The 14191-nt window shown below is 41.0% G+C and overlaps 1 protein-coding gene across 1 annotated transcript in view; it reads right to left on the reverse strand.

Annotated features, from left to right (window-relative positions):
* The window catches only part of LOC126457948 (macrophage mannose receptor 1-like), a 66970-nt gene extending 54361 nt beyond the window's left edge, over nucleotides 1-12609 (reverse strand). The window contains exon 1 of the mRNA XM_050094679.1: nucleotides 12452-12609. The gene's annotated coding sequence lies outside the window, so the exon portion shown is untranslated. The remainder of the gene's footprint in view (nucleotides 1-12451) is intronic.
* Nucleotides 12610-14191: the final 1582 nt, after the last annotated feature.

A 14191-nucleotide genomic window follows, 5' to 3' on the forward strand; every position in this document is an offset into this window, starting at 1 on the left:
GCACACACGGTCGCTGATAGTGCTACACTTTCAGGCAGAAATGCCATCCGCAGTTTGGAATCAAATCTATCCAATCAACCACATATTTGCATTGGATCCTGTAGAGATGTCTTTTAATGATTACAGGAACTGGTGAATCATATTCATGTCACTCTCGTGTCTCTAAACGAGTCTCCTTTTCTGTTTTTGAACCTATCTGCTAAGGATTCCAGACACCAAGAACTCCAGCGCTGCTCTGCATCTTGTAGCTACTCCTAAGTCTCTGCCCCGCCGTTCCTGCAGCTTAGTCCATGTGATCGTCCCAATTTAAGCCCGACTTGTATGGAAGTCGGAAAGCGCTATATCTAAGACCTTCTGCATCCTGTGGGGAAACAGGACGAGCTGAGTTAATCCTACAGGAGCGCGTTTCGACCACTCGGTGGAAATGGGAACATGGTGTCATAGTTCAGCCAACCGTGTGTAGTGTGTAAGGCCAACGCCAAACGAAGCTTTCCCCTGCAACACGAGGTAGTAAAAGAGATAGCACGAGCAGTTACGGTGGTGTTCCTTGTTGGGAAAATTAGGAAGACTACATATCATACATGGCATGGAGGAAGGACGAGGATGTGGCAACACATCTCCAAACTACATACAGGTGGTCCAAAGGAGATATAGGTCTCTCAGGATGCATTCATGTCTATCACCCAAACACATATGGCGATCCTATTAAATATACAGGTACTGGGTTAATTGGAGCGGGTGGTTTGTGATTGAAGTCGCTTCCACAGACTGATGTAAAGTTGCATCACCTGTACCGTAGGATGACCATATCCAACAGACTATCAATCACACAAGAGGGTTCCCGTATTGCTCCTTCATAGGCAGTTTAACACACTGTTTTTTTTCAGTTGTAACACACCCAGTTAGTGTACACCGCCATACACTTTATTTTTCTACCATGACCCTTGTCAGCTTCTGCTAAACCGGCATTAATACATTTCGATCCTCGGGCTCTCACAGAAAACTGAACCTCGCATGGCATAAACTATACAGCAACCACACCACAGGCTCGTAGAAATAAAACACAGACGCATTGTTTCTCATCCACAAAAATCTGGAAGAAATCACAAAATTTGGAAACTGGAAGGGTTTCTGGTATTATAGAGCGCTTCCAACAACTATTCGAAGGTGGTTACCTGTACAGTTAATCTCATTTTCGCATCGAAAGGGTAGCGGATGTCTCGGTGCTCCGTTTCCAAAAGCACTGTTCCTTCATTTTGCAGTCATGTACATGACTGCTGTTACAATGTTGACCATCGCCAGAAGGTGCTGTTCACAACACGCGAGATGTAGCACAAATAAAAAGAGGTACTGTTATCTTATTGGTGAAAAACAAAGTAAAAACATGTGTAGGTTATCACAGCATATGGAAATATAATGAGTCTGTAGCAATGAGTAACACTTCCAAACAACTGTAGTAAGGTGCTGACCTTTACATTTAATCCCATATTCATCTGCGACAAGTAGCAGATATCCAGTGTTCCATCAAGCTTGCCTCCGTCTCAACGGAATAATGTCAGTCAATCATTATGAGTTAATGCACAGCGTACCCAGTGGATAGTGAGGACTGGAAAGACGCCATTGATATGGAGCGATGTACTTTAATACACACTGCAGTTGATAGCGAGATCAATTTTATCAATTTTACCGAGAAGTCGGAGAGAGCAGTATCCACCACATTCTGCAACCTGTTTAGAAACAGAGTGTGCTGAGCTAATGCTGTAGGAGCATGTTTCGACCACTCGGTGGAAGTGGGAACGCGTTCTGTATCATCACTAAACAGCCCCTCCACTACTTTGCGAGTACCATCGCGAATGTAAGTAGATGACTGTGCAGTATGTTCATTCATTATTAATTCTCGAACATATACACCGAAGTATACCTCTAGCATTTCGATCATAGTGGGTAACTTAGAATGGGAGTCACGGGGCATTCTCGCATTCTTAGGATAAAGTTAGAGACCGAAAGAGCTCTTCGCATTCTCTTTGACCAACGCTCCCTGCAGCTGACCAGAAGCTAAACCACAGAGAACTGCACAGCATATGAAGCAAACTTGCCATCAACAGTAGCTGCTTTACCACGGTAGTTAAATTCGATGTTTATCGTCTCAACAAACCGTGTACGCCACTGACACATTTTCCCCAAGTCATACGCGGCCGGCTACGATTCAATCGTCTCCTCCTGGGAAAAAGACGACACTTCATCTGACGAGACCTCCCACACTGGCGCTCCGGACTACACGGGGACAGTGAGGTATCCATCTCCTCTTTCACAGACAAACAATGACCGATGTGACAATTAGCGTGAACAACGTTCAATCGTGACAAAAGAGACTCGTCACCAATAGCCATTTCATTCGACACAAGTATTACAAGTCCGATATGTATAATTGATAGGTCTGGTTTATTTTTAACGTTTACGGTTACAGGCCTACCTTCAACAATTCTTTTTAATGTACCAGCGTTTTAGCTACCAAGAATTTGATTCTACTGGTGTACCTTGGAGGAGGTATACTGGTAAAAATTCGTATCGCTTTGTCACGTATAGTGGGCAAGAGAAGTCAGTACCTGTGGATAAAGTAACAGATTGGTCTAGTACTGAGAAACGATGTTGTGCTCGTAATACTGTATTTCAGACTAATCCATTATATGTTGGAGTACTGGTTAGTGGTAGTGACTCATGAACTGTATACACTCCGTGACAATTCATGCACGAGCAGGTCCCAGTTTGCATTACCGGACGGCTTGCATTCCTGGTACCTGACCCGGAAGCACGTATTGATATCATCTCAAAGACCTTTTATCGAAACAAAATAAATGCGTCAGCTGCAGTTATTGTATTAGAAGAAATGTGATACTACAAATATGATTTAGAACAATTGTAAAGACAGTTTAGGGACACCTACATAGAATATGTATTTATGCCTAATTGTATAAGATGTGCTAATAGTTGTTATGATTTTAGGCAGGGTCGTTATTGACCTCTGTGGTGTACATATTAGAACCTCAATAAGTTAAAACCTCACAAGTCATATCTCAGACGCACAGCCGTAGGCCACCCTAGAAATCTGCCTCCTGGTTAAGGAGCTGTCCTATATTATAGGACCTCAATAAGTTAAAAGCTCTGAGGGCAGGGGTGGGCGTGGTCGAAGGCGAGGGTGGGCGGGGGAGGGGGTAATTAATTGATCAAATGAATTAATTTGCATATGTTTGATATCAAAATTGCATCGAGCACCCTACTACCCTACTACTAAGGTACATAACACATACAGTAGGAATATTATTCTTACGGCATGTATTACGTCAAAAGATGACCGCTACTATTGCCCCACATGGGAAAGGGAAACATCTTTCACAGCAATGAGTGCCGTGATTGTCTCTGTAACGCCCCCTGTCACACAATAGTAGAAACAGATACCTGTGGCAGAGGACTAACGAACTGTTCGCTTACGCTGGTTCGCCCACATTCGATTCCTTTTCTTCTGGTGCACATCACAATTTCGAAACGCATCATGTGAATGGCTTATTTCAGTAGTGGTACAAGTCGATTTTTGTTCATTCTGAGATACAGAGTTCTAAAGTTAAATGAGGGCTGAAAAATCTGAAGTTGAGATACCAGAAATATTCAAGCTTATGGCTTCTTGCTAGAGATGAATTTCAGAAGCATTATAGGCAGAAAAGCGGAGGTAATGGACTTGTACCACTACTGAAATAAGCCCTTCATATAGTACCTGTTCAGCTAGCGCAAATCATGCGTTATATCAATGTCTACGGCACATAAAATTAGACACGATCGGATGCTTATGGGTCTTTATGAGCACTTATTTGTCAATCATGTTTTCACTCATTCGAATTCAAAGTACACTTTCGTTACCTCATTTCACCCGCGAGGGATACGGGAACATATTTAGTTCAGTGCTATTGGTCTGATTATTATGAAGGGCGATTTCGAAAGCAGAATATGTCCCAGTAACGAATGTTACAGAGAATTTTGAAGAAAATTGTAAAATATTTTGCCGCTTAAAGTTATCTAAAAATAACAAACCCTCTTTGTAAGGAAAGAAATATACATAAGTATACTTGGTCCACTAGAGTTATTAGGTCACCAGCTGACTACGTCTTAGTAACTGATAAGCTAGCAGGGTAAAAGGAACACAGTTTATAGAGGACAAGATAAAGGATTATTTAATTTTTAGTTATTTCCAGAATAGATATGTTTTCGAAATGAAAGAAAATGATAAACAAATAAATAAGCAACAAAATCAAAGTCTTTATAAAATGTATTTGCCTAAAGAGAACAGCATCAAACGTTTTTTTACCAAAGCAGATTAAATAAGCAGCTAACAGACTATCACACTAAAGATACAGAAGACAAATGGACAAATCTAAAGTCTGTGGTATAGAGTAGCAGGACAAGTCTCAGAAACCAAAATTAAAAGAAAAGTGATAAAATTTGGAATGAGTATATACTGAAAGCTGTTAAAGAAAACAAGGATGCATACAAGGAAGCGTGCTGAAAAGTAAGGCCTCCAAATATTCTACTCTGTTCTTAGCATCGGTTGATGCATTACATGTCGTGGATATTTCATAGTCGCATTTGCCGATTCGCTGGCGCAAGTTGCTGCCCTCTGTCGCTAGAGGGCTCCTAGGTTTAGCATGCAACATGGTGGTGTGTAACGTTACTCCTGGAAATTGAAATAAGAACACCGTGAATTCATTGTCCCAGGAAGGGGAAACTTTATTGACACATTCCTGGGGTCAGATACATCACATGATCACACTGACAGAACCACAGGCACATAGACACAGGCAACAGAGCATGCACAATGTCGGCACTAGTACAGTGTATATCCACCTTTCGCAGCAATGCAGGCTGCTATTCTCCCATGGAGACGATCGTAGAGATGCTGGATGTAGTCCTGTGGAACGGCTTGCCATGCCATTTCCACCTGGCGCCTCAGTTGGACCAGCGTTCGTGCTTGACGTGCAGACCGCGTGAGACGACGCTTCATCCAAACCCAAACATGCTCAATGGGGGACAGATCCGGAGATCTTGCTGGCCAGGGTAGTTGACTTACACCTTCTAGAGCACGTTGGGTGGCACGGGATACATGCGGACGTGCATTGTCCTGTTGGAACAGCAAGTTCCCTTGCCGGTCTAGGAATGGTAGAACGATGGGTTCGATGACGGTTTGGATGTACCGTGCACTATTCAGTGTCCCCTCGACGATCACCAGTGGTGTACGGCCAGTGTAGGAGATCGCTCCCCACACCATGATGCCGGGTGCTGGCCCTGTGTGCCTCGGTCGTATGCAGTCCTGATTGTGGCGCTCACCTGCACGGCGCCAAACACGCATACGACCATCATTGGCACCAAGGCAGAAGCGACTCTCATCGCTGAAGACGACACGTCTCCATTCGTCCCTCCATTCACGCCTGTCGCGACACCACTGGAGGCGGGCTGCACGATGTTGGGGCGTGAGCGGAAGACGGCCTAACGGTGTGCGGGACCGTAGCCCAGCTTCATGGAGACGGTTGCGAATGGTCCTCGCCGATACCCCAGGAGCAACAGTGTCCCTAATTTGCTGGGAAGTGGCGGTGCGGTCCCCTACGGCACTGCGTAGGATCCTACGGTCTTGGCGTGCATCCGTGCGTCGCTGCGGTCCGGTCCCAGGTCGACGGGCACGTGCACCTTCCGCCGACCACTGGCGACAACATTGATGTACTGTGGAGACCTCACGCCCCACATGTTGAGCAATTCGGCGGGACGTCCACCCGGCCTCCCGCATGCCCACTATACGCCCTCGCTCAAAGTCCGTCAACTGCACATACGGTTCACGTCCACGCTGTCGCGGCATGCTACCAGTGTTAAAGACTGCGATGGAGCTCCGTATGCCACGGCAAACTGGCTGACACTAACGGCGGCGGTGCACAAATGCTGAGCAGCTAGCGCCATTCGACGGCCAACACCGCGGTTCCTGGTGTGTCCGCTGTGCCCTGCGTGTGATCATTGCTTGTACAGCCCTCTCGCAGTGTCCGGAGCAAGTATGGTGGGTCTGACACACCGGTGTCAATGTGTTCTTTTTTCCATTTCCAGGAGTGTATGTCGGTGCGTCAGAAACAGCGTGCTGTAACTGAGTTTCAGCAGCTAGCAATAAACGCTAAGGAAGGCGTCTCATCAATAGTCGCCGAAACGTCGGAATTGTATGGTTGACAGCGGCCTTAGACCCAGAAGAATTTTATTGACTGAGTTTCTTACCGTCTACAAATGGAACATCTTCTCCTTCAGCATTATAATGCCACACCACACACGAGTGCTGCGACATCCGCAACAGTTCAACACCTCGGGTTCACTCTCATCGATCATCCTCTATACAGTCCCGACATGGCCCCATCCGATTTTAATCTGTTTCCAAAACTTAAAGAACTCCTACGAGTACTTCACGAGGACTTCGGTTCGATAGCGATGAAGCGGTGCAAGCACTTGTTAGGTTGTAGCTCCGTCAGCAAACAGCCTACAGTGACAATGTCAACAAACTGGTCTCTCGTTGGCAGAAATGTGTTCGTCGCCAGGGTGACTATTGAGAAATAAATATGTACACATGAAGAATAAAGGTGTACAATGTTGATAAAAATTGTTTTATTAAAAAAGACTTAAGAGTTTATACGTGTAAAAATGTGAGGCATTACTTTCCCACATGCCCTCGTATAAATATAAATCGGTTTTCCTTCGATATACTTTCTACGATTGGTCGTAGGTTCATTATTGCCTCCTGAGTCCCTGTATTTCTCCGGAAACCAGATTTCCTGTCAAATATCAATTGGGCAAACCGTTTTGTATCTAGTTGAAGCATAAATTGGAGCAGTACTAAGTTTCGCACAGCATCTTAACGGGCTACTTTCACCGGTAGCGCCTTTCATTGACTCTGTGAAGTTATCCATACGTAATCTAATTTCGAGGAGAAAGGAAGTGAAGCAGGCGATAAGTCAACAAGTCCTTGCATGCCTCAGCGCCGGTGAGAGATAATTTGGTGATGACTTACTGCACGATGGTTCCTTCATAATGGAACATAGTGGAACCTTATCACGTAAAATGGTTCCAGAGATCCGATCTGCTATCCTCGACTCTCTCTCTCACTCTCTCGCTCTCTCTGTTTTTCTACCCATATAGTCAGTACATTAGTTGCTTTAAATACAAAATCTCATTGCTTGGTTGTACACATTATTAATTTGCATGAGTTTCCTTTGGTCTTATTTGTAGTTGACTTTCATACGAAGAAATTTTGGTAACAATGGTCTTACATTGTTTTATGAATTCTCAAATAGACATTTAAAGTAACATGAAATCTGGAAAACTGAAGATGATCATACGCGCTCAATAAACGCAATTTCGGTCTTCGTTCCTGCAGAAATAAATATGCAGACATGAAAGGTGTAGAATGTTAACAAAATTTCTTTCAGTTAAAAAGCTTTAACAGTTTTAACATTAAAAAATCCGGAGCATCACTTTTCAGCACGCCCTCGTATAAAAACTTAAACAACCCCACAGATGAGATGATGCAATACTGTAAGTAGAGAAGAAATATTGCTAAATATACAGTAAAAAAAGCACACCAGACTTATTGGGATAGATTTCTTTCTAATATCGAGAATGATATTCACGGGAGACGGAATGATATAAAGTTCCATCTGTGGCGAAGCGTGGCATTTTTTGTAAGGTATATTGCAAATCACTAATTTCGGAAGAAGAAAAAAAATCTTAAAGCAAAAACTTGTAAAACAGAATCACTGCAAAAGTAACTTAGTTACATAATTCTACTAAGAATGGAACTACTACAGAATTTTTTATAAATAAATGCGTAAAATATTAAACAGCTACACGCTAATAAAGATATAATACATAGTTACTCAGTGTTAAATCTTTTTGTAGATTGTTCTATCCTCCTGTTCTTTTTCTGCGCGTAAACATACACAACACGAGATATGAACTCCTGCCCTCTGGTTGGAGATTTCATAGTTACCTCCTCTATAGTCAAAAGCGTCACGTTTGACAATCTGTCATCTGTCTTGTGTTGCGACGGTAGGTTTTAACGCTTTTTAATGTACTCAGGCTTCTCTCGCAATATGCGGTGGTTGCTGGAATTGCTAGAATCGACGACATTAATTTCACACATTCACAGAACACGTTTTTAAATCCGTTGTTTATAATGGATTGAAGGAGATCTAGAGGCAATAGACGTTTACACATAAACTTGACTTCTCATTTCAGATTTTCACTGTCAGAAAAGGATAGATTTTAAATAGTTTTCCAACTTCACATATCGGGAAATTGTTTGTCCAACTGTAACCTGAGAAATTTTCTCATCTACAAGTTCTGTAAAATCTGTTTCGTGAATGTCCTAGAATCTAGTTTCCATGTTTACTACTACTGTGTCAATTATTTCTAATGTTAGTTTTCTCTCTTTGTGAATACTTGCATCTGTTTCGTTAAAATTAATTTCAGATACTACTACTTAATTTTTAAGACTCTTAGCTTCCACTATGCGTTTCAGAATAATTTCCTCACACCTTAGTCTTTCAGCAGCCTTAATGCAATTTTCAATTTGAAGCTTACAGCGTGTTATGCCTACAGCTTTACTTTGCAAGATGTGGAACAAAATATTAGTATTCTGAAAAATCGAACTGTATATCTGCAGCAGCACAAGAAACGTTTGATCATCCACCATACTTAAGGCAGTTGTATCAAATGGCTTTATGTGAATAATTTCCATCCCACTCTTCATTGTCTATCACATCATTAACTGCTGCTTTCAGGTATGTATAGTGAACAATAATGGTTTGTACAGTGCGTGAATGAAAATTCCACCTCGTTTCACAAGGCCTCTGTAGTTCCCTTTCCCTCAGAAGTTCACTTCTTATACAGGAAGGGCTAAAAATGTGTGAAATCCTGGTAGATTTTCCACAAAAATTTTCACTTGCGTAATTCTTTAATAAACATAGATCAGGGCTAGATTCAACTGACGTGCATGGCAGTAGATAAAGAGAGCCCGAGGATATACTTATTTCACAATAGAATGAACACTGTAATTTTTCCCTGCCATTGCACTGCAGTCGTCGTATGTTTACGATACCAATTTGTTTTTATCAATATTCCACCAGCTTAGCACTTGCAACAAAACTGTGGCTATGCCACGTGCACACTGGTCTTTGGATATGTCTTAAAACCCTACGAATCTCTCTTGTACTCCTCCTGATTCCTTGTTTGAAAAACGAAAAATTACACTGATTTGACTTCGAGTTGAGGCATCAGTTGTTTCGTCGGCTTGTACTGAAATAAATGGACTATTATTAGCGTAACTGGAAATTTGTTGATGAATAACATTCGTGATACAAGCTATAAATTCATTCTGTGTGTCAGAGAAAGTGTCTAAATACTCCATCGGATGCTAAATGATTTTTTCGTGTATTGTTCTTCTTCTGTCAAGAAATCCAAAAATGCTAAATAATTTTCTTTGTTTACTGACACCTCAAACTCTTCTGATCTCGAACTCTTGCCGTGCTAACACGCAGATAGTCGAAATAAGTCTCTTCATTACACTTCTGTGTCTGTCAACCTTACCGTTCTGTTTCAAAGCTTCCAGGTGAGTTTGCCCCTGAAAGATCATGGTTAATTCTTACTATACATAGATGGTTGTACTTAACAGCTGCTGTGGTATGTGAAATGGAAAATTCTTGTTTTTTAGTTTTCGGAAGGAAATTTTGATGACACTCTTTGCCTACTCCCTGCTTACAGCATTCAAAACCGTCATTACCCATTCCTAATAGTACACAGTAAACACAAAAAAGTTAGTTCGTAAAACGCTGTCAATTAACCACCGTTCTGAATTGTTCTATTGTGTTTGGAAATGTCTTACAAATTTTCCAAAATATTTCGTTCTTTCACCAGGAGTTTCATCTCCCAAAGAAAGGCGAGAGAAAAACGTAGGGTTTTCAATCAAAAAATTCAGTCGATCTTTTGATGAAATAAACGCGTCCATGGCAGTTAGTGGTAGTCAGCAATCCAATGCGCTACAAGTTGATTTAATTACACAGCTTATAGTTTTCCTTTCGATAACGCAATCACAAGACAAATTGATGATGACACCCCACACGTGACAGGGCACACTGAAATATACTTCACTTATCATTTAATCGCTATCTCTACTTACTACATTTTAAATACGAAATTCTTGCAGGTTTCACCATAACTACGTCTAACACTGTTGATACGAAAACGTAGAGACAGGCTACTGAACTACCAACGTTTAAAATAAGTAGGTCTACTATACTTTAATCTGAGGAACAATGAAAATACATAAGGTATTTCCTATCATTCTGCAACAACATCCAGAGATGCATTCACATTTATTTTCTATGAATTATCGATGACTTCTTGCTCTTTGTGTTTTAAATAAACACTTAAATTAAGACTTAATGGTTTCAAATTCTAGCCGGGTTGCTGTTGGCGTGCTAGACGACGCGAAGTAGGGCTATATGTTAGGAAACCGCTGAATAACTTTTCATTTTACTTATACGTGTATTCACCTGCTGGAGAGAAGTAGAAAGAAATCAAACTTCAGCTTTTAAAACCCGTATCCAAGCTATAGAAACCCCAGTTCGCCACATGAAAGAAAAGAGGCTTACAGGCCATGCTCCTAACAAGCACGGAATTCCGAGCTTTTATTGGTCGCAAAGCTAGAGGGGTGATGCATTACTCTGGCGGGTACCTATACAAACTTCAAACGTAAAACATTTGAAAAAATTTGTCAGAGTACGTGATTACATCGGATTAAATCCAGTTTGGACCCAATATTTTGGAATTGTTTGGGAGGATTCAGCCTTAGAGCCCTAGTAGACGCTTCGCCACTGGGTTTTGTAAACTAAAATACAACAAAAAAAGAGAAGATAGAACTAAATAATGCTTAGAACAATGGGTAAGCCATTATTAGTGTGGTATGATAACATAGGGCAAGAAACTGAAATTGAAGCAACAAATGCGAAGGGATCAAAAGAAATGTGTCCCACGAAATAACATCTGCCTTAACAGCACTTAAGAACATAAAAGCGACAGGAAGAGATTGTACAACTGCTGAATTGTTAAACTATGGAAGAATGGCGCTACACCAATGACTGGCGGCTTTTAAACGAATTGTGGAAGAACAAGAATATGCCCAAAGATTTAAAGTTTGCTAGAGTAATTTCAAATAAAAAAATGGAGATAAGAGCCTATCTAGCAACTACGGAGGAATAAAGTTTGATGTACTCGGCATACAAGATATGCTATGATTTTAAACACAAGACTTGTAAACATAACGGAAGAAATACTGCATGAGGAAGAAGTAGGTTTTAGGAAAGGACACTCTACGATAGATGCAGTTTTTATTTTACAGTAAATAATACAAGAACGCAGAGCGTATAATGAAAAAAACACACATTGCTTTTAACGACTTTAGAAGCATTTTTGACAGTGCCAATAAGCGAATTATGAATATAATGACAAACCGCAGACATCCGAAACACCTAATAAATGCAATAAAACGTTTATCTCTGAAAACAGACACTATAAATCTCAACGGAAAAATGAGACACAAACAAAGATGTACGTCAAGGTTGCTGTAACTCCCCAAATTTGTTCAACATTTCATTACGTGAAATAACGCTTAATTGAGAAACATTATTTGGAAAAGGTATATACCTAGACAGGAAAATCTTAAATAACCTGCTGTATGTTGACGCAGTGAGGCTAGCAGATACAAGGACCGTCAGAAAGTAATTTACTTCCTGAAACAAATAAATGCAAAATTTGACTTGGAGATGTTTACAGAAAAAAAGGAGAGATAACACAGTAGAACCAAAACAGTGACAGATACGAATACTTCAGAACAAGTAAACCAATGCACTTACCTGGGATGTAAGGTGACATGTGGGTACAGCAAAGATACACTAAAGAAACAGAGTAAATTCTGGTGGGTATGTGTAAATATTAGCAGAAACCTTAAAACCAAAATGAGGAAAGATACTAAAATTAAGTTCTACAAAACTGTGTCAGCCACTGGTGGCTTCCATGGAAGCGAGACCTGGGTGATTACTAAAAAACTAGAAGGCCGTCTTCATGCACAAGACATGAAATTCCTGAGAAGTGTTAAAGGTTGCACAATATAACACAGCCAAAAGAGACAAAATACTAGAAAATAACTAAAAATTATAGTCACACGATAAAATTCTAGATTACAGAATAAACTGAAACGAATACAGAGAAAGAATGAAGAGTGACAGATTCCACTTAAAGGCTAGAAACTGTGTGTCAAAGAGGGAACGGTAGTAGAGGAAGACCCCGCAAAGATGGCTACTGTAACAGATAATTTAGCTCATACCTGAAGAGAAGAGCAAGACTTGTCCGTCTTCTCCTTCTACAGCTGACATACTAGCGGGCACTCGGCATCTCAGAAGCAACTGTTCTTCTCAGACGTCAAACAGTGGAAAGCCATTTGGTGCTGATTGCGCACGGGCGAGGTTGCCACAGCTTTCACCGTACGGTGAAGCGTGTGACGGCGTCTGCATTAGGAGGAAGTTCCGTGACTACGTTGGCCTGCCACTGCCTAACGGTCGGTGGGTCTGGTTATGTGATCTGTGGTATCACTGTGTTTGCATTACCTACATCACTCCACAACAATTGTCAACATTTTCACACGTGTACCAGGTTTTTTTCTTCTTTGTGATCGTAGATATCCTTCTCATATAAACTGCTTGGTTCATAGCCGAGTCAAATCAACAATAATACTCAAACTTTTAATCCCATAGCAAACAATACGCACACTGTCAAGTTTAGTCTTTGAGGGTATCAATTGGTGGACTATAGTGTTACCAGTCATGATTACGTGAATGAAGTTAGAAAGTTCGTATCACGTTTTAAAGAAACGTAAAAAATGCTATATCCTAGGAAATAATGCCATCTGTATAGAATTTAATACTTCGATATCGAAAAATTTCACTCGTAAACTGGTGTTTTTAAGACAGTGTTACCGACGGAACCTAATATTACCTCCTCTCCGTCGTCTCTCCCTGTAACCACCACTCACTGAAGAAAATGAAACACAGAAAAATATGTTTTCTGATAATCCGCCTGCAGCTGGTACCTGTGAACCTGATAATCGAGATGTTGGCTCCCGAATAATGACGTTATATGCCGTCTCTCTCTATTATATTCTAAGTATTTCTTGTTGCCGCCATCTTCGACAGCCGCACAGACAGGTTAGTTTCACTGCTTTGGCCTCTATAGTTTATTTTTAACTGATTTTTTACCTGTTTTTTGATCTTTACTACTTTTTGTCTATAGTTTAACTTTCACCTATAAGAAACACGTTAAAACGGCCGTTAGTTGTTCGCGACTTGCATCGAGAATGGCAATGTGTGGTACTAATGAGTGAGAAGCCCAATGAAACTGCGCAGTTTGTTCGTCTAGAGTATATAATTACGGACTAAAGCTTAGCCCATTACATTGCTTTGTATGACTTTATCTGACTTTCAGTTCTACAGTTTTTTCCTCGTATGCGTGATATTCGACCGTAGATCAATTGTAATGGAGAAGAAGAAACACGAAGCGAAATACATTTATGAAAACATGCAGTATTTTATCCTGGAGTTTCATAATCTGTTGAGAATATCAGGCCATTATAAGAGCTTTGGAGGATTTAAGATCAAATAAGGCAGAAGGGATAGATAACATTCCATCAGAATTTCTAAAATCACAGGGGGAAGTGGCAACAAAACGACTATTCACGTTGGCATATAGAATGTATGAATCTAGCGACATACCATTTGACTTTCGGAAAAATTTCATCCACACAATTGTGAAGACTGCAAGAGCTGACAAGCGCGAGAATCATTCCACGATTAGCTTTACAGCTCACCCATCCAAGTTGCTGACAGGAAAATGGAAAAGAGTATTGAGGATCAGTTTGGCTTAAGGAAAGGTAAAGGCACCAAAGAGGCAATTCTGAGGTTGTGGTTGATAATGGGAGTAAGCCTAAAGAAAAATCAAAACAAGTTCATAGGATTTGTCGACCTGAAAATCCCGTTCGACAATGTAAAATGGTGTAAGATGTTCGAAATTC

The sequence above is a fragment of the Schistocerca serialis genome, chromosome 2 (genome assembly GCF_023864345.2).
Source record: "Schistocerca serialis cubense isolate TAMUIC-IGC-003099 chromosome 2, iqSchSeri2.2, whole genome shotgun sequence".
NCBI classification, from domain to species: Eukaryota; Metazoa; Arthropoda; class Insecta; order Orthoptera; family Acrididae; genus Schistocerca; species Schistocerca serialis.